This window comes from Halichoeres trimaculatus, unplaced genomic scaffold (assembly GCF_033239565.1).
Source record: "Halichoeres trimaculatus isolate MK-OKI-2021-1 unplaced genomic scaffold, fHalTri1.1 fHalTri1_scaffold_10, whole genome shotgun sequence".
In the NCBI taxonomy this organism is placed as follows: Eukaryota; Metazoa; Chordata; class Actinopteri; order Labriformes; family Labridae; genus Halichoeres; species Halichoeres trimaculatus.
In genome coordinates this window covers 21,410,746-21,432,855 of record NW_027437187.1, presented here as the reverse complement: position 1 = coordinate 21,432,855, position 22,110 = coordinate 21,410,746, and the positions used below count along the sequence as shown (strand labels likewise).

General features: G+C 39.7%; 1 protein-coding gene across 3 annotated transcripts in view; it reads left to right on the top strand.

Moving 5' to 3' along the window:
• The window catches only part of sema4ba (sema domain, immunoglobulin domain (Ig), transmembrane domain (TM) and short cytoplasmic domain, (semaphorin) 4Ba), a 77,376-nt gene that overhangs the window by 12,216 nt on the left and 43,050 nt on the right, over positions 1 to 22,110 (top strand). The window contains exon 1 of one of the 3 annotated variants that reach the window (XM_074677725.1): positions 14,285 to 14,440. The exons of the other annotated variants lie outside the window; for them this stretch is intronic. The gene's annotated coding sequence lies outside the window, so the exon portion shown is untranslated. Of the gene's footprint in view, positions 1 to 14,284; positions 14,441 to 22,110 lie in introns of those variants that run through there. 3 annotated transcript variants of the gene reach the window in all.

The window sequence follows — 22,110 nt, the reverse complement described above, 5'->3', positions numbered from 1 at the left end:
GTGGTCCAGGTTCAGAGCGCATGTCAGAACAAGTATGCAAATATCACAGTCTCACAAGTATTACGACGTCTGCTAAAACTACAGTGTTTAACTGCTAATTCACCATGTAAAGCCGAGCTGCTCAGCAGAGCAGAGTCCCTGCATGCAGCACTCAGTCAAGTTAGCCAGAGCTAGTAGGGAGCTGTATTTATACTCGGCCCTTGGTGGGTGTATCCCTTGGTGGCGGTTGTGTGACTAGTTGACATCACAGAGGAGGAGCTGCTTTATCATATTACTCCAATAAAAAGAAAGGATCCTCGTGTCATCACAAAAGTCGAAATCTTGCAGCCAAATGTCAATGACCTATTTTCAGAGGCATTAAATCTCGTTCTAGGATATCAGAAAAAATACAATATCTCATTTTTTTGAAAATTCAGGGGGTGAAAGGTCTTGTTTTCAAATTCATTATATTATATGTAAGTATTAAATCAGGGATCAGCATGGTATGTCCTCTTTAAATTGGCTTCAGTAGCTGGTTTCATGAAACAGATTTGCTAACATAATCCCCTCCAGTAGACATCATACTACTTCTTTCCAGGTAGTTCTGTATTTTGTAATTATACATTTCAATATTTTTATGGAGGGATTTGAGGAATGGAGATGCAATATACAACCCATTAGATATTTAGAAACAGATGGGCTAAAACTGGACTGACCATGCTGGAGCACAGCATGTAGTAGCTCGAAGCCTCCACTGACTCTGTGTCAAATACTGGAGCATTGATCTGATGTGGCGTTTTCCAACCCAAAGCTCTGAGCTATTTCTAGTCCAGTGTGTCACCACTTTATTTAAACATGATCTTAACCAATGCTGAAAGCAACAGGCCTTGCATGTGGTTCTATCACAAAAAATAACACATATGAAAAACAACATTTATTGTGTGGATTAAGTTTAAATAAGTAAATCAACTAAACAACAGTTTTTCGGGTTTCGGACATTTCCTTTCACTAATTGTGAAAGGTACAAAATAAAAAAAGACAGATATGCACATGTTTTATTACTATATCTACTAACAGGAACTAGTCCGTCAGTGCATTGAGATTTAATATTCTATCGGCTATCCGGGCTGTAAGGCCTTTACATTTTATTTCTGTTTGGAGTGCAAGATTGACTTTCTCTTTTTCACATTAAGTGGCTCAATTTGTTTTAGCTTTCTTTTTGACTGGAAGTGTTGTAAATGATAATTTATTTCTACAAGGTGCAGATATGGTTGCTTTTCCTCTCTGTTACCCTGCCAACCCTTTTCCAGCATATCAACAATTCTACTACTTTTCAAAGTTCAACTGATGGCGAGTGCATCTATTTTAAAAATCATGAAGAGGTCAGACTCAGGCCACGCAGAGCTCTTTGCTGCTCCATCTTAGCATGACTGCAGGGGGAAAAGTACAGTCTGTTTTCCAGTCAGACTCCTCTGGATGTACAGCATCTTAACTGAAACTGGTGATTTGTTTTGGCCTGGACCTTTTCACAATAAAAGGAAAAATAACTTGTTTTAATGAAACATCAGTATGAAAATAAAAAAACATGTTTAAAAAATGTTCCAAAATGAAGCGTGTCTTTGCTCCGGAGATTAAGTCTCTGTAATGATGTGATTATAAAGCTCAGATACAGCCCTGCTCATGCTCCTGATAACTTTGGCAAGATCATGTAATTTAGAGTCATATTATGAAACATTGTCTTCAGACTTGACATGTTTTAATGTTAAAGGACTCAGAAAGGGAACCTCTTTGGTGATTCATTAAAATGTTTTAAAAAATCACAAATACTACAAGAATACATTTAGCATGCTTGATTTTACAACTGTTTATCAGCACGGATCAGATTTAACATCGCTTTGTTGCTTAACTGTTGCAGCAACATTGTCCTGATGAGTGTGTGGTCTCCATCGTCAGTGTCGAGTAGCAACTTGATGTTAATTATGAAATCGTATTGAGAGGTCACAGTTACATTTAGATGTGAATTAATGATACAGTGCTTTTGGGTTATCTTGTGATTGACATTGAAAAACCAGCCACAATTGGCTCCAAAAGAAGAAGATTATGACAACCAGGCTTAGAAGCAGTTGTTTTGACTGTATACAGTCTATGCTATAAATGCACTAAACTTGTGGTTTGTATGGTCCCTCTGGTAGCCCTGTAGTAGCTTTGCAAGATTTACACCTAAAAAAACACAATTTTTCTCATACTGATGTTTTAGAAAACCCTTATTTCAGCATCTGTTTGAAACGCTTCATTTTAAGTGTAGTCTCTTTAAGGCTCCCCTCTTAACAAACCCCCTACCTTTTTGATGACCACATAATTTTAGGGAAGATCTTGTGAAGGCACTTGGTCTCAATGCGTTAACTTCGTGCTTCCTCCGTCCTATCTCCTCCACGACACCGGAAGTACTTTCCCAGTCGCCATTTTGAAGACTGTCCCAAAGCTAAAATTGCTCTCAGAGGAGAGAGGAGAGAGGATGTAGGAGACTGATCGGAGGAGCGATGATCAAGGAGTCACGAGAGCCGGCTTTGCGGAAGTCTTTTCACTGACCGACACGCCCCCATATGGAATATCACTCTCTGATTGGACACTGCAGCGGCTCAGACTTTACATGAAACTTCACAAAAACACAACAGAGTTTAATGAGAGAAAAGACGAGCTGAAAACAGGCACAGAGGATCGTTCAGAAACTAATCATAAATCTGCTTAAGTGTTCGCTGTGAGTTTAAAGCACAAAACACTGAACACAACCATCATCACATCAATATAACAGAGGATTAATAGGCCTACAGAAAAACTGACTGATAAATAAAATCTTCCTGAGACACACTAAGGTGGGTTATATTTATAAGCTTCACAGTTCATGATCAGATGGGCTCTAGATAAAGGCTAAATAATTCATAAATAATCTCACAATTAGGCATTTTACCGGAAAAGTAATCCATGAGCTTCCAAACAGCACACAGAATAAACAGAGAGCAGGTTTTCTCCATGGTAACGTGTGTGTTTAACTGGTTTAAGGAACAGACAAATCTCTGTTACTGTTTCTGTTTGATCAGAGTTATTACAGCGCACATGCCCAGACGCGCAAACAGCTGTTAGAGCTGACTGATGATCCAGAGGTGATCAGCTGATGCTGTCATCACTGAAACACGTCGCTTCATGTGACGCTCCGAAGGAGAGGTTGTCCCGTTGCTCCAAAAACAAATCTCCTCCATCCTCTTTCCTCTCTTCATTTCCTTGCGTCTCTTCCATGCATCTCTGGTGGGAGGGACTAAGACGCAAGTGAACGACGCATGTGAAGGAAGGATGGATGGAACTTTGGAGCTTTGAGACGCACCCCTTGTGTAATTTTTGGAACAGACTGTTTTGAGCACTTCACAGACATTCAGGGATTTCTACAACATATGCACATATGAATATGTATTGGTTTGAAAATCTGCACACATTTAGTACGAACATTCTGCATCGTTTTTTTATACCCATGTTTAAAATAACAGAACGCATAAAACCCCCCTTTTATATTCTGTATAATAAATTTCATGCACTCTCCTATCTCTGTAATAAAAAGAGGGAGCACATTGACAAGCAAATCCTTGACACGTTGCAAAAGTCCTTTCACATCTTATTTGTGGCCGCATCCTAATTGATTCTCAGTGCAACCAGATGTTGATCAGTGAGTTGACACCATTATTTATGCAAGGCCCATGTCTGCCCACCAGCTTCTATGTGCCAAAAAATCTGTCTACTCCACAACTGGGTCATCAATCCTGTTCAACACACACCATCCAATGAAAATTCTTGCTGTGCGATTAGAACGGCTGGATCAATGTCATGCACCAGTCACTGAGCGTGAATAAACCTATTCATCATGTGTTGCAATCACATTCCTGGTATTGACCAGGTAGGCAAGCTGGCCCGGAGGTCATGAGTGAGCTGAGAGTACTGTGGTTGCTGTTGTGACACAAATAACATGGTCAGACCAAGTGTTACATGAAGCGGGAGGTGGCAGTCAACACATAGTTTGATTTTTTTCTGCAGGGAACAAAGTGAGGACGGTCATTTGAGCGTCTGTCATTGGCCACCTTTAATGACAGCCAAACTGAACTACTGTAGTTGTTTAGTTCACAGGAAAACATTTGGTTTACTGACCAAGAAAGCCAAATATCTCTGGAGTCAGAACTTAAAAGTATGACACAAAATTTAGGTGAATCATGCTGGATCATGCCCGAGACAGCTCTCAACTTAAAGACACAAAACCATCTCAAGTAGTGACTGATCTGAGTTCAGTTTGAAGGCCTCGATATCTGACAATGGTGTTCTACTTGAACTGTTTCTAATTCTTTTATTTTTTCTAACTATTTCTATGCCATAGACTGGCTGATCCGTCCCTGTTTCCTGTTGTCTGGAGTTCTTGGGTACTGTTGTTGTGGTTCCATGCTGTCTGTGGTGTTGCCCGGGAATGTTTGCAGTTGTCACATATCTTTGCACCCCTTTGAAGGATCCCCACGTGACCCAATAGCAGGCAGACATCCTCTGATCTGGTCTGTTTCTGGGCTGAGCTAACTTTGGAGGCCTGCAGAGAGGAGAGTGACCTGAGAGGATTTTTGGGTGAGGCACAAAAATGGAGGCCTGCTGTATCCACTGTGTCCTGCATGCTCTTGTCAGTGTATTATTAGGCTTGGCCTGAGACTGTTTGCACACATGGTAAAATTACCTTTGCTTTTAGTTTAGCTGTGTTCATGCGTCTAAATAAAAAAACATTGACAAACATCCAATGATTCTGTAAGATTATAAAAGACTTTCTAGAGGTCATGAAATTATATTTTAACCAACCTTTTTCCTTTCATAGATATTTATAGTTGTTCAGTTTACTTGCTTTATTTAGCTCAAGCCTTTGGCCTATGAATGAACCAGAATATCACATAGGTTCTAAATTTGTTGTTTACAAGAGTGTCTGTGTCATTTACTACATGGAGCTATTTTCACCCCTGCACTTATGTTCTTGTTAAGAAAAGCAAAGCTGTAAAATTACAGTAAGTGTTAGGATGATGTCTCATTGTGGGAAATTGGTATCTGTTCATAAACACAATCCCATAAAAGCCACAAGTAATACAGTATAAAGCCTGCGGAAACAGTCATTTTGTATTATTTTCAGAGATTTTTTCTGGCTTAAGATGAGTGTTTCTCTTTAAATAAGGATCTTATCTGGAAACAATGAGTGTATTTAAACTTTGTTAAGCTCATACTATTGTACAAAGAAAATTGATTCAATTCATGATGGGGTTTGCTGTTAGTGCTGTGCAATCACAGTTTCTTGCAACTCTATCTTTAAACAAAAGGTGCTTTTCAACTACAGGAACTAGGGACTTTTTAAGGAACTATGTGCTTTTTGCAGACTCTAGACATTAATATTGAACTGGCCGTGGGGTTCTGGCACAGACGTTCCTGAGGAACTATTATATTTCACATGTAGTCCATAACAATGTTCCACACGGCTGTGATTCACTTGGGTTTAATAACTCTCAAACTGTCATCTTCTCTAAACCCGTTAAAAGAGACGATCTCTGTCTGCTCCCAGTGTTACAGTTTAAAGAGCGACCTTGTAATCCTTAGCTGAACTTTTCAGTGGATTTTGAGTTTGCAACAGCTGTCAAAACAAAAGAAGAAGTTATTGAGATCCTAGTTTTAGTTTATGTAATTTATATGTATTTATACTGTTGATACCACTGAGAAAAAAAACTGTAAGAAAACTAGTTTTATCTTGAAGGTCTACATACATACACAGCACTGCACAGTAACTTAAGATGGTACACTGATAAATCTGTATTCAAAATGCTGACACTGGGAAGCCAAACATTTTAAATGTAATGATAAAGACATAAATGTCATTGTTTGGGTGTCATGTCAATATTCTCTACTAAACCTTATTATTTCATTTGGCCTATATTCTGTTGTCATTTTCCATAATTTTTTGGAAAAAAACACCTTTTTGACTTGAGATTTTTCACCTTACATGTGGGAAATTTTATTTTGCTTTCTTAAATCAGTAACCCTGGGCAAAAACACCACATTTAACTTTCTACTAATGTAACTCTCACCTAAGCTCCCTTGTGTGTCTAGAGCATGTGCCAGAGCCTGCACTGCTGCCAGCATGAAACACATCCTAAATTTTTCATGAAATGACTCAGGGAAGACTGCATAAGGAGCCACTCTAAGGCTTGGTAAAGTGCTCTGCACATTCTACAACTAAACCCTGTTTTTTCTTGCTGTTTAATGCTAACTTCATGATAAAAATAGCATTGATGCCTTCACATGAATGGGTTCACTACATGCTTTACCCTGCATGTAATACAGATGATCACTAATCCCCCTCCTTAGACAAAACTCTTGACGCAGAGAGTCATACAGACTTTTTGTTGGGAAAGAGAAGACGAGTCTTCATCTCCTGACAGTATGGTCCAGCTGGTCCTGGGATCCCTGAAAATGAGGACAGACTTAAGGCAGCATTCTTGCTTATCTTTCTCCCCCCACTCCTGATTCATGTGGATTGGTCCGAGGTACTTCCCCTTCTAAACTAAAAAAATACTCCGTTATTAGAAATGTTGCAGAGAGGCGCCTCCAGCAACAGTCAGACTTGCAGTGTTCTTAGAATTTGCTTCAGGTCTCCTGACATGTACCTGCTTTTTAAGTAGAGCCTGAAATTACTGTTGCTTGAAAAGCTAACCCCTGACAAGAAACACAAAAACAGGATGATGTGTAGAGTTTGCGAAGGAATTAACCCGAGTAGTGTAAATGTAGGGTAGCCTCTTTGAAGTTTTGCTATGTAACTACAGGAGATATGTAACCTGAGAATCACATTCTCTCCTTTTCTGCTCCTGTTTATGTATAGATGTTTGGAAATTTCCTTACCATGACCCAAAGAGTAATATGTTACTAGTGGCTCTCAGTGTGACTGCTTTCCCTCTGTGTAAAATTGACTTTGATGGAAAGAAAACAAGACTTTTACTCATCCAAGTCTTATATTTTTTATTATCTTTTATTACAAGAATAGTTTGCCTCTTTTGATAGGACAAATGAAGAGAGACAGGAAATGTACTGAGTAGAAAGTGCCCAGAAGTCAGCAACCTTTGAGATCAAGAATAGTATCTGCAGGATGGGTGCACGCTTAAACTACCAGGGTTCCAGAGTTGTGGATCCTCTATCTTAAGTCAAGACATTATGATCTGTTTGATGTTTCTCGTTTTACTTTACCAAAGGGCTCTGGGCTTTCTTTAGATCCCTCCAACAATACTTATTGTAACATGGCTCCTTTGTCAGCTCAGTGTGGTGACAAAAAAAGAGTGTTTCTTGAGGGGACGAGAGTGGGACGTGAATGGAGAGGCGAATATAATCGCTGTGTTGCTGCAGCAACCTCGAACATGATACTGCAGTGAGAGTGAGGAAACAAGGTGACTGGTTAGGTGGTGCTGTAACAGAAGAGCCCTCTGTGGTTACCTGCTGCTCTTAGATCAGCAACAGTCTGTTATTAGCAGGTAGCATTTCACGGGTATCAGGGGTCTCCAGAAGAGCGCCCTCCCCCTGTGAAGTTTCTTTGATGTGTGGCAGAAATGCTCCTCATTCTACATGTTAATGTGAATGTTTTTTTACACACTCCGACCTTCTGCATGCTCTTAATACCAGGAGCCATGTAGAAGTTTGTCATTCCTTCTCTTAGCCGTGTGTACACCTGTTTCCTCTAAAGCAAACTGTATTTGGAAATGGGACTAGCAGTGACATTCATCATTATCTGCAGGCCTCCAGGGGGTTAGAGTAAAATATTCATGTTTGTAGAATGCTGTTTGTAGTTAGCCTCACTCAAACACATGGTCAAATACCAAAGAGTTGTCTAAAGGGATTTTATGGATGTCTCACATTGCGAGAGCTTTATCACAGCAGCTGAACAAGAGCGTGTCAGACCACTGGAGAAAGGTGCCAAAGGCAGGGATCTTTTATCTTTAAGCTGAAAGCGCTGTAGGCAAAGGATTAAGATCGCTATTCCAAGACACACTTTTGACTCGAAAAACCCAGAGGGCAAAGCGGGAAGTACTGAACTCAAGGCACTCGAGTAACACAAACCAATGGGTGACGTCACGGCTTTGCCCACTTTTCATCTCCTGTGTATGGCTGGGTTTGTGCGCAGAGATGTGGTTCTCAAGAAAAGGTTGTGTATTCACACAGAGGTCGCTGAGGTAGCACTTAGCGAAAACAAATGTTTAAGCTTTGTTTATGTAGTTTAACATGCAGTCAGACGTGTGTTTATGTCGTTAGTTGACAGAAGCCTGGGTTCACTTGTGACTGAAGTCGGTCTTCTCACAGTTTACATTAAAACAACCAGTTGGTGGAAGAAACCCACTGTGGGGTCTGAAGCTGTTTATGAGATGTTGCTCATTTCCTAATCTTGCAACTGGTTTGGACCAGTTGGTAACACTTACCATTTTAAAGACATTGAACTCTGAAAAGAGTCTTTTGGTAATATTAGCTGTTTTTTCCTTAAACCTTCTCACCAAGATAAAAAAAGTTGTTGTTTCATTTTCTTTCTGTTGCCTGACATTCATCATGTCTACATGAACAGTAACTATGCAAGGCTTAATGTTGCTACACTGATGCTTGAGTCACTCTGCTGCATGTGACACAATGGTAGAGTGAGGGTGTTTGTCATGATGGGTGGTTACTCCCACTGCTATTCAGTAGCCACAGAAGGGGACAGCAATTGCCTTTGACCTTTTCATTTCAGGAGTACTTTCAAGGGCCTGGAGGGGGGAGGAGCTGAGGATGCTGCTGTAAAGTGTGATCAATCAACACCACGTGGCTTGTGTGAAATTTGAATATCTAGATAGATAGATAGATAGATAGATAGATAGATAGATAGATAGAGAGAAATGATTTGGTAAGGTTTTATCTCTGTTTTGTACTTCTTCCCATTGATTGTAAAAGGAAAAAAACTGTCTCTGTTTGTTAGTAGCAGCAATAGTAAAAGAAGTATAGAGCTGCCACTACGAATGTTTTTCAAATAGTTTATTATTAGTTTATATATTACAAAAAAAAGTGTTTGGCATTGCTATTGGAAAAATTATTGATGATGGCAACAATTTGTGGACTATAAAGTAGAGCCCGACCGATTAATCGGGTGGGCAGATTAATCGGGCCGATTATAGCCTGTCACCGATTAATCAGGCCAAAATGTAGCCGATAATAAAAATTTTTGCTCTGCGGAGATTCTGTGTCTCCTGCTCCTGTGTGTTAATTATTATAAGGCTACTACACAGCGTCTCACTTCATAATGCCATGCAGGATTAACCTGGGCTTATAAATTCACAAGTTATTGTTTTGGTTGAAATGATTTTTGAAAATGCTTCATTTTATTTTGGTGTAATTGTATTTATTGCATGTTTTGAAAGCAGCTACATTGTTACTTAAAATCTAGTTTAGTCCCATGCATTAAAAGGAAAATGGAACTTTTCAATAGCTAGTAATAGTTTGTGTTCATATACAGTATTTATCCTGTACATATCAATGAATTTATTATATATCAGCTGATATATCGGATATCAGTCGATATATCGGTTATCGGCTTCTTTTTTGCCTCCAGTATCAGTATCGGTATCGGCCCCAAAAATCCCATATTGGTTGGGCTCTACTATAAAGTAGGACAATGAGTTTTCAACTCAGTTTGTGCTTAGAAGCTTTAGAAATCTTATTTTCTGTAGTATTACTATTGCACATGGAATGCACAAATCATTGTTTTACTCAAAAACTGCACTGTCCAGTTTATTAGTTGTATCTCTTCATTTACTAGATAACCCGGATAGCTAATCATCCAATCATAAGGCAGCATCTACATGCATTTAGACATGTGAACACGGCTAGGATGACATAACCAAATTGTACCTTTTTCTTATTCATTATTATAAATTAAGGCTCTATTGATTGAAGCTAGAGGTGGGGGATATATCAAATGTACTCAATATATATCACGGGTTGTTGCATGTTAGATATGTGAAGTAACTATATCGGAACCATTGAGTACAAATAGTCATGTAAATGTTCTAAAATGCTGGTATTTAAATCTCTTTCAAGTTACACTTCCTTCACTTTCTGATGGTGCTTCTCTCAAAGCAAGCATCATACTTCCCAACCCACCAAGAAACCCACCTGCGTATGCGTGTTTTTGTCTTGGATGAGAGGAAAAAGTTGCTTGCATATCTCATCAGTCGCAGGTTTGGAGTTTGCATATGTAAATTTTAAAAATCCAATCAAAGGGTCTGCTTGAGTCATTGTACTGGTGTCAATGTATGCATCAAAGGGTTGAATTTAATAGTGATTTAGAGGAGAAATCAGAACATTGAGATGTGCTGTATATTGTGAATTGTGGCGTGGCTTGAAATGATCAAGATATCGGTTTTTAAGTTGTATCATGCAGCCCTAATTGAAGTCTTATCAAATCTTTGATTACTTCTCTAATATGAATATGTCATCTGTTAAAGCTGTGCATCAGCCTTTTTTCCTGTGCTTGCATTCAGTAAACTTTTATCTAAAACCGCAAAAGTAGCTTTTCCTCGAGTTATCATGTCAAGTTCACTCACTGGCCTTTGAATACAGCCATTGTATTTTCTTCTTTTGAAATGAAATGCTTGAATCCATTTGCGCCGCAGAGACCAATCAGCTCGTTGGAAGAGACTTTTCATTGTGAATGTAGAAAGATCATCTGTGTGCCTCAGCAATAATATTTCCTGGCTCTGTCCCCCTGCGGTCATAAGGGGTTCAACCAATTTGGGTGAGCAAAGGTCAGGCCCATGTGGAGTGCTGTTTACGTTCTGGGGTGCCCTTCCTCCTGAGGCGTCATTCACAGAGTGGTGTCACACACACTGGAAATCACACAGCCTTGTCCGAGTAAGTCTGCATTCCAGTCAACCTACAATATTTGGCATGTGGGGAATTTCATACGCTCCATTATCAAGTGTCACAGTGCTTTTACTGTCACACTTATTATTGCCACAAACACAGTGCTTCTTTTATTTTCCCCTCGTGTTGGGTACTTTGTAACTGTGATTCTATTGTTACTGGGTTTTTTTCAGAAGGTCACATCTGCAGGATATAATGGTGAATTTGTACTCTTCACTTACCTTGTGTGTGTGTGATATGGCTTTTGAATTGTTACTTTTTCAATAGTTTACTTTATGATGGGTTGTACAGATTATATTTTGGATGTCAGTTTTTTCTGCAGACATAATAAATACCAGGCATTATTTTTCTTCAGCTGGCCTCCAGGCCTCAAATTAAGGGTCTCTGTGGTCTGTCATTTCTGTTCTCCAGTTCAAGCTGTATTATCCTCACTGTAAATTAGTATCCTTTATTTGAATTAGACAGTCAAAACATGCTGCAACAACTTGTCTTCAAAGCTACATCTCTTCTCCTGTTTATAGATCTCTTCATTAATAAGTTAAAGGAGAGGACATTTTTAATCTCACGGTGGTGAACAATTCTTGGAACTTTGACTTGCAGAAATGTGCTATAAAAAATGAACTTGTCTTGCCTCAAAGAGGTGATCTGTATGCCTTTGTCCATTTTGTTGAGGGTTGGAACGTAGATTGACCGGTCAATTGAGAGCCTTGCCTTCTGGCTCAGCTCTCTCTTCACCACAACAGACTGGTATAGCGTCCGCATTACTGCCGATGCTGCCCTGTCTGTCAATCTCTCGCTCCATTTTTCCCTCACTCGTGAACAAGACCCTGGGATACTTGAACTCCTCCACTTGGGGCAAGGACTCTCTCCCGACCTGGAGTCGGCAGTCCACCCTTTTCTGACTGAGAACCATGGCCTCGAACTTCGAGTTGGTGATTATCATCCCACCTGCTTCACACTTGGCTGCAAAATACCCCAGTGCGAGCTGGAGGTCAGTGTTCGATGAGGCCAACAGGACCACATCATCCGCAAAAAGCAGAGATGGGATCCTAAGACCCCTGAACCTGACTCTCTCCGCCACTTGACTGGGCCTAAAAATCCTGTCCATAATAGTAATAAACAGAATCTGTGACAAAGGGCAGCCCTGGCGGAGTCCAACCCTGACTGGGGACAAGTTTGACTTACTGTTGGCAATACGGACCAAGCTCTCACTCCGGAAATACAGGGACTGAACAGCCCATAACAACAGGCCTTGGACTCCATATTCACGAAGCACACCCGACAAGATACCTCGGGGAACACGGTTGAAAGCCTTCTCCAAGTCCACACAGCACATGTGGACTGGTTAGGCAAACTCCCATGAGCCCTCTGGCATCCTTGTAAGGATACAGAGCTGGTCCAGTGTTCCACAATCAGGATGAAAACCACATTGTTCCCCTTGAATCCAACTTTCCTCTACAGCATCCCGGAGTAGACCTTACCAGGGAGACTGAGGAGTGTGATCCCCCTGTTGTTGGAACAGGGGGCGTCTCCTACGTCACCCGTCTGTTTATGAAACAGATTCTGAAGCAAATTGGCTATTGCAGCCATATTGGAAGTGGCAAGGGCTTCAAGTACAGCTATAGGGCGCCCATCAGTCATGTGACCTGAGCTGTGCTGTGCCTCTGATTGGGCAAGCTTGTGATCTTAATAATGTGAAATGGGGGGCAATAATGGGCATATTGTTGAGTCAAAACAATAGAAGAAGGAGAAGAAGAATTAGCAGCGGCAGAAGAAGACGACAAGGCGCAAGCTGGACTTAAAAAATGAATGTATTGATGACAAAGCTAACACTGGTACTTTAGCCAGATGAATGGGACATTATGACTGTAGCCGTTTCAAGTACAGGTTGAAAAAAAGTGCTTCTTTGAAGTAAATGTACACATTCATTATGTTTCTCAAGCAGAACTTTGCAATATTGTATTATACCATATCTTGTCTTATTGTATTGTGTTGAATGGTATTGTATTTAATGGTACTGTATTTAATTTTTCATGTATTGAATCATATTGTACTGTTCTGTACCATAACGTTAAGTATGGTATGACATCACACTGTATGCTTCTGGCTCCAGATAGCAGATGCCCACCACCACAAATAGCAGAATTTTAATATAATATTGAAAGGTTTGGCCTTGCTCTGATGCAACCTGCCAGTTTGAAAATAATTCACTTTCTGATATTTTTTTACAGACTACACCATCAGTCATTGTAAAGGGAGAAGTCTGTGGCCAGAGTAAGACAAATTTAAGTTTAATTTCTTTAAATCTTTACTGTAGTGGCACAGCAGGATCTCTGCAAAGTGATCTCAACAATGGCTTATAACTAGCACAGAAAGTCCCTTTATTTTTGCATTTTGAAAATATGCTGTTGAGCTGGGTAATGTTTGTCCTTTTGACAGTATGAACACAGTTGTAGGCGTGTGTTTGTATTTGTTAGGAAGCATGGAGATCATGTGGTTCTTACTAACCATTGTTGAGAGTATTGTTGTCAGGGTTCTGGTGGTCTGTGGTTCACTGGGTGTAGGTGTTTAACAGATGACCACCGGGAATAGGCGACTGTTACATCCTGCCCATTATGGTCAGACTCTGCCTGCCAAATGGGCTTAAATCATCAGTGTATTCTCTGGGCAGTTTTTGATGAATTTGCTGTGACAGTCATGTTTAAATAAAGTCATTGTGAGCAGATGGTAAGTCCTAACTATTGCACCTATATCCTCTCCCAGCTGCTGTAAGGAATCCTTCATCAGACGACCTTTATCAGAGGTTGAATATCATCATGCTTTATGAGCAAGCCCTGGTCACGCAATCGAATTACCACATGAAATAGACATTGTGTGGGCTCACATAGCCCTGGGCACACACACACACACATATACACACACACACACACCCAGACACAAGCATCCTCTGCCCCAAAGGGACAAGCCACATTCAAGAGTACATCATATTATATCCTTTCTGACAACAAGCTCCACTGATGGTACACAATTAAGAGCACTTGATTTAATTATTTCATGGCCTGACTCAAACCACTGAGGGTATTTTACAGTTGCTGGATCATAAATATTGTATTTGGGTTTGTGCATGCTCTGAAAAGAGCTCAGCAGTGATAGAGAGTGCTGCAACAAGGAGCACCTCCCTTCCTCCGTCCACTCCTCTCCTAGTCAATGATGTAATGTTCCTGCTGCTGATAGAGCAACCCCCTCTCCTGCCTTTTTTTCCACATTTCTCCCCTCCCCTTCCGATCTGCTGCTGCCGCGGCTGCTCTCACTGGTGGTGATAGTGGTGGTGGATGCGTGCGTGTGTGCAGCGCCGGTTCAGCAACATCTCTGGGCATCTCTCGGGATTCCTGCAGAGCTTCTTTTTCTCCTCTGTCACCATTCGACCGAGATCCTATCCTGCTGAGCATCGCTAGACCTCGTCCTCAGCAAATAAAAGGTAATTTTTCTGGCTCATGAAAAAAGAAATTCATTGTAAAAAGAGAGTAAAAGGAGAGCAGAGAGGAGGAGGGAGAGTTAAATAGAGGAGTGACAGACAGAAGGCTGACTGAGTGTCCACTTAGCTGCTGAGTAAATTGGTCTGGTCGCTGAAAGCTTCTTGTCGCCACAACGCTGGATGCCATGGCAATCACCCCTGTGGTGTGTGTGCATGTACTGTAGTATCTTGTTGGTTTCCATGGTAAAGATGAGACGGATCCCTGTGCTGGCTCAGAGCTAATTCTGCATGTGTCATGGAAAATTGCCTTTGGTGTGAAGTGATTTCTTTTCTCTTGTGCATAATTTATCACAGATTGCAGTCATTTTTTTCCCACTTAAAAGGAATTTCTTTTTTAAGATCACAGCTTGGTTTCAGTTTTTAATAAGAAAACATTTACTGTCATTAAGATTTTTAGTCTTACTTTCATGGAGCACACGGTATGTATCACTTTGATCTGCCTGCTCTACAAAAACTGGGCGTGTACGATGACAGTCATGAAGCAGAGATGAGTGATGGGATGGGTGTTATCTGCATGCAGACTTTTGACCACTTCTGAAATCTAACGGTTACATGCAGGACTTTCAGTGGGTGTTTGGGCGAACACTTTTCTACTTCGTCACCGTCTTTAACAGGATGTGATGTTCTGGCACAGGACCACAGCGGGTTGGTTATAAATGCACAGTGGGTTTCTTTTTTCAGGGGTTGTTTAACCTAACTCTTGCGCTTTATCAGATGCTAACTTAATATTTCATGCCTTGTCTGCCCCACATGTAGATGGTCTTATAACTTATTCATTTCCAGGATTTTCCCTGCATTTGAGTCATCACTCTTTAGTCTCTTTTGTCTCTTTCATCTCATCAAGTTTTTTATCCCCCAGCCAGTACACTGTCCTTTTTGTTGTAGTCAGCTTGACAAACTAACACATCCCTAAACAACAATGTAATTAGACCTTTGGGATAAGGTACTACGAGGGGGTAGATCCCAACCAAGATAAATCAGTGTTACTTTGAGGGTCATTTTGTGACGTCCCAGTGGGAATGGGGTCATGTGTACGCTGTGGGTAATTGGTCATCAGAGAAAACACACAGTCACAGCAGATTAATCTTCAAGTTATTATTTGTCCACTCACCTAAAGTCAGCTTGTATATAATTTCTGCACAAACTGAGAGCAAATTTCAAACATCTCACCTTTGTCGTGTTTACCTGAAAGACAAAATAATGAAGTCAAGTCAAGGGTAATGATTCACTGACAATGTATGATTGTGTTTGACAGGATTAGTTTCTTGTTAGAAAATGAATGATTTTAAATGTGCTTTGGAAACTCAGTGATGATCACAATTTCCTTTTTTGGAGTTGTCTTGGAAAGTTTTTCTTTAACTGGTTTTGTGTGATGTAGATGTCCCAGCATATTATTTGTAGTTGGTGATTTCATTTATTACCTTGGTCTGCAAAAAAAATGGAAATAAGAAATGTCTGTTTTTCCTATAAATGGTTCACATCTCAAAGATATTCAACTCTGTTAAAGTTAGCGAAAGATAACTGGAATACACACCCTCACATTTGTTTTTGGTTTACATTTAAGAGACTTGAACTCTTTTTCCTCAATTAAACTATTAATTACGAAATAAAAGTAAATATTTAGTTTTTATCAGCTTATTATTTCACCAGCTGATATTTTTTTGTTTGAAAATTGAGCTTAAAAGGATTTTCATAAAACTACGTACATCACGATCAGACTGTGTTATTAACTTTTATATTTTTTAGGGGGGCAACTTCACTTGGTAGGGGGTTGTAAAAATATCATATTTTTTATTTCTCAAAAACTTGGAAACTGAAATGTATTCAATTTTCTGACAATGAATTTTGTCAAAATGCTTTTTGCTTTAAAAATCTAGTCTGTTCCGAAGTGCAAGGTTTTCATGAGACAGTGACAAAGGACACAAGGACTGATGGATAGATGGATGAATAGAATTAGCTAGATCATCCGTATTTTGGGAGTGGTCATAGGATTAAAATCTTCAAAATCATATAACATCATATAACATCATATTTCCTTCTCCTTCTGAAGTGCTGACATGAATTTAAGAGAAAAAAAACAGGTATTAGTGGACAGATAAAACCAATTCCTTCCAACAAAGGGATAAAAATTGCTTGATTTCATTCTCCTCTGCTGGAAGGAGCGACACAGTTATTCCTGTTTGTGGTCGTAGGTGTAGTGTCCGTGTGGGGGAGGGGGCACCTGAGGTAGCTTGCACAGGAAAGTTGAGCTGCTGCCACATGGACATGAAGGGCCACCTGAGGAGCATCCGAGCTGTTCCTCTTTCACTGTCTGTTCAATTTCAACCAGACCTACTCACTTTGGAGCTGTGCCTTTGGCTCCGCTTTGACAGAGTGGTAATCCAATAAATAGTTTGGCGGTCAGAACTACTAAAAACCATATCTCTCTTTACAAAGATAAAAACAGATAAAAGAACTAGAGATGAAGAAAGGTGCTTGCAACACAAGCACCTGAATGGAGCATGGTGTGATTAGTCACACGTATAGTCTGATGATGTAGATGACATGTGACTAGTAATGCTGGGAACTCCAGTACTGGTTTCAGACTCATGAGTAACAGATAGGATGGTGACATAGAGAAAATAAGCATGTATGCAACAGTGTAATAAAAGGGCTAGAAGTGAGTCACAAAGCGCTCAAAGCTCAGCTCCCACTGGAAGCACTCCCTCCCTCTCTTTCTCTCTCTCTCTCAAACACACACACGCATACACACACCCCTCTGGGAGGCCTCATTGGCATAACCTTCCTGTCAGAGGGCATTTGCCCCACAAACCCTTGCCACTGAGCCACAGAGTCAGGTGTGGCTGAGTAATATCATTTTTTTGTCTAATGTAGAGCTATCACAGCATCATATTTGCCCTGAAACAGAAAAAGCCCAGGATGAAACTCCTCAACAGGCTACCTACAATACACTGGATCATATGCTGGGTATATTATTCTTACAACATGCTGAACCAGTCACACTTAATAACAAGATGAGTCACTTGAATATGTGGATCACACTGAGCCCCTACAGATGGTACCTTTACAATGCACTCATTCACCTGTGCTGCATCCTGTTTGGTTTCAAACAAATTTTTACAGTCAATGAATTGAGAACCTGACTTTGAAGAAAATCTACAATTCTTTATCATAGGGATACAATGATCTTATTCTGGTATGATGTAGTGGTCCAATACAAAAAAGCAAGATTTTTTTGCTCTCTGAAAAAGGGACAATCCAACACACTTAAAACAATTGGGTTAAAAGTAACCCAATTTGGGCTGTTTTACAACCCAAATGCTTGTTCATTGAAGCTCCAACCCAGCAGTAGCTTTTTCGACCCAGCAAGATGGGTTGGATCATTTTAACCCAACAAAGGAGTTAAATATTCTATGCCAAACCTGGGTTAAATTAAATACTGTTCTGAGTTAAATTAATTACAGCTCTGGGCTGTTTCAACTCTATATCTTGAGTAATCTTTCCAAATGCTTGGTTAAATTTACCAATACATGCATAAAAAAGGTTGGTCCAATTTAAACAGTAATCAGTCATTTGAAGTTTGCTTACAGAGAATATTTGTTTGAAAAGGTGCGAATATGCACGAGTGATTGATGCCTTGAGCCTGGCATGGTGTCTGATTGGTGGAGTACGTCTGTTGACGTGATGACATGTGATGTTCAAATCACAAACAACCGAGGTGCTGAGTCAACCAATGTATGTTGGGTTGAGGGATTTTAACTCAGTGCATAAGTTAAACAAAAATCACCAAAATCTATTTTAAATGGGTTAAATATTTCATAACCCAGCAGTTGAGTCAATGGAATAATGGAGCTGTTTATAGTGGAAAAGGGCAGATCTATTCAACTTAGTTCTATGTTTACCCCAACAATGTGCGTGTTTTCCATCATCACATCGGACGGTGCATTTTTATTCAGCAGAGTATAAAGATAGGGGAGCCTAAAGTTGACAAAACAGAATTCTCAGTCTCATCTTCAAACTAAGGAATGGAAAGTATCAAATTAATGCTGACATCGATCAAATTAGCATTGGTATCAGCCCGTACCAAAGTGCAGGTATTGAATGGATATTGGAGCTTAAATGAACAAATCCAATCCTGATTTTGGATATTGTTTTGATACAGCCTAACAAAAGTTAGGTCTGATTTCAGTGACATGTGCGTGTACTCCCTTGTCAGCACGAAAGAAGATAACTAGAGCAGCTCAGCAGTTTGGAGATATTTCATGCTTATTTTAGCAACAACTCTTATGGCAACTTAATTCTGGTATCAGATCAGTATCCATATTGGTCAATCAAAAGCTCAGGTATTGGTAACTAGGGACTTAAAAAGTCAGGTTGGTACGTCCCTAAGTTATTGATCTAATTATTTGATCACAGGTTCTCTTTTATTGGTGAAAACTGCAATCTACAATCTAATCCTTACAATCTCTGGGTGCCAATCCTTTGAAAAAAAGGATCCTATAAAGATAAGTTTATTAGATGAAATTTAATCTAATAAGGTAAGGGTCAAGTCAGTGCTTACAAAGACACAAAACACTTACTGTTTAAGTCACTTTTAGTGAGATGTGTCAGGTAGAATGTCCTGATTTATTGTGCTCGTATAGAAAGCTGTGGTGGTAAGGCTTGAGGTGTGAGTATGTTGTATGTAAATGGAAAAATTTGGCACTTGAGCAAAAATGAATTGGCTATCAAAGAAGAATGAAGCAGCACTCAATAGAAGCATGTGTACTGTGCTGGTTCAAACCTCATGAGGGTTTAATGAGGTGTTGGTGCAAGCTGATACTTCCAGGCAGAGTGGAATAAGAGTGTATTAACCTTTAAGCTACTTTAGAGGAAAACTGTAAATCAGTGGTTAAACATTTAAACCTTGTACAAATAATGACTCATCACAGCCAATGGTTTGCAGTGACCTGGTTTCACATAAAAACTGAGGCTCTAAAATCAGGACAAATCACAAACACAAGTGGTGTGAAAACAAGTTGAGGCTTTGATTGAGATACTCCGGGAACTTTCCTACCTTGGTTTGTTGTCTTGTACTTTTCTTTTAGCTGTTAGCACTGAACAGATGCTTGAAGTTAAGTGGTGACCCGCTGTTACCATTCAACCACTTGACAACCTGAAAGATGCTCAGCAGTGTTTTAGCTTTAGAGTGGAATATTTTTCACTTCATGTTCGCAGTAACTCTTGTGCTGAAAATATGATATGGTGTTGGTTTTGTTGTGCTTCCTTCCTGCTGAGAGCAGTTGGTACTCCAGCCTCCATATGTGCAGCTCTTTGCACATTACTCCAGTAATATATAGCTGCTGAGATAAATGCATAGAGTAGGCACGTGATAAAGGAGGGGATGGTGGACAGAGTTGCTACATTTTACTGACGTGTGAATAACAGTATTGCTGTGATTTAACACATTGTATAGCGCTGTTTTAACAAACACGTTACTACAGTAAAATAAAAACTGATTTGATGGAAGATGGTGAGACACCTGAACACCGAAGAGATAACATGAAGCTGAAAACTCAGTGCCAGAGGTTTTCAGCTGTCCTCAGTGCTTCTGTCAGCTTCAGTGACTCTTTAAGTAGCACTAAAGCTGCTATCTGGTGTGTTTCCATTAAGCTAATATGTGAAACACAAGGGGCTTATCTCGACACTCTAATTCCTCAACAGTTATTGGTTTGTATAGAATGACCTCTCAGCGCTTCTGCCAGCTGTGTGTGTGTGTGTGTGTGTGTGTGTGTGTGTGTGTGTGTGTGTGTGTGTGTGTGTGTGTGAAACACACTGGCAGAATGATCAAACTTTTTACTGTTAATGGACTCAAAATAGCTTGAATTACATCAATGTTTAAATAAAGTCAATATCAAATTAAAACAGACGTCTCCATAGCTGCAGCTGTAATCCAGTTTTTAAAATGTTTTCAATGCAAGAATGTCTTTCCGTCCTTAGCTGTTTATTGGACCTTAGTGAAATACTTTGAAATGTGAAATTTCAACCCTTTGTGACATTTTTCTAAGTTTCTCTTTTTTTAGTGTGAGAACTCACCAAATCTAGTTCCTCACCCTATGATAGGTTTAATCTTTTTCCTGCCCCTAGGTCGTTGAACGTACTCACTGGACTAAAGTCAGAAGTCCAGTATCTCTGATAGAACTTATGTCACTGACATTGCTGTTGATATAACATCAGACAGGGTAGGGAGGGACACGTCTGCAGAGCAGCTGTTACCTTGGCGACTGATTCAAAGACACCATTAGTTTGAGTTGTCTTTGGTAAACTTACAACGGTTTTTAAGTCATTGGAACTGTGGCACTCTATTATTTTGGTGCTTTCTCTGGCTGCAGCTACTGCTGCTTTTTAGCTTGTCAGTGTATTTATCTTTGAAATGACAAGTTTTTGGGGGGATTTAAGATCTGCTGTGTTGAATCTTGATGACTATTTTCTTCCTATCAGAATAGTTGCTGTACATGTGATTGTGTTACTCAGTAAAGACACGTGGGTGCATTTTTCCTCCCTTGTCAGTTGTTGCTCTTCTCTTCAATCAATGAAAGACTGCAAACTGCCACCTACTTTTAAGGAATGTGAAGGCTTGTTAATAAGTAAAAAACATCTTTTTCCAGTTGTTTTTATTGGATATAATTCATGATAAAGAAAGATTTAAATTTAAAACAACAACAAAGAATTATCAACTGATAGCTTATCTGAACCAATCATATCATGCATCCTTAAACAATTTATTATAATAACGATCTTCAATCTTTTTCTCAATTTTGTTCTTTTTTTGGCCAATAAACAGTCAAAAACCCAAAGAGTTGATATTATACATAAGAATAAAAAGCCAAAAACTCTTTGAAGAAGTTTTCTGGCTCAGTAATGGAAAAAATGAATAAAGCAGTTGGTTGTTGGGTCTGGATTTGCTGCAGCACATCAGGGTCCATATACACTACTGTTGTGATGAACGGTGGCTGTAGCATTACTTGCATGCACGACTGAATAAAGCTAACAAATTAACTAATTGCATCATGAGTGTGAGTCAGGTGCAGAATGTCATATGTCTGGGGAATGTCCTGGGAAACTGCTATCCCAAAAATTTTGATAGTGCATGTGTGCTCCGCATAAACAGCAATAATAATAATCCTTAATCTAAATTTACTGCATATCTCAACAACATCATACTTTTCCAAAAAAGTCATTCAATTCCTAAATATCTGCTTTCTTTGTGTATTTTGTCTTAAACAAAAACCCAAAAGCACAATGTCTGCCATCTTTAAATAGCTATAATTTGCAAAATTTTTCCGTTCACTCCTGTAATGGTGGGATCTACCGCCGCTAAACTTAATGCTTTGTATGGGCATTAGCCTAGCTCATGCACACTGCTAGTTGATTTTTTTGTAACTATTAGTATAAAAGGTCTGTTTTCATCGTGAATGGCTGGACTTGCATGTGGGCTCAGGTCTAAGTCTGAAGTAATGGAGGTGAGGAAAAGCAACACTGCGGGATCTGAGAGTTATGATCATTGAAACAGGCCATCCATTGTCTCTTTGAATGCTCTGCCCCACGTGCTCAGGAGTCTCTTGGTTGGGCTC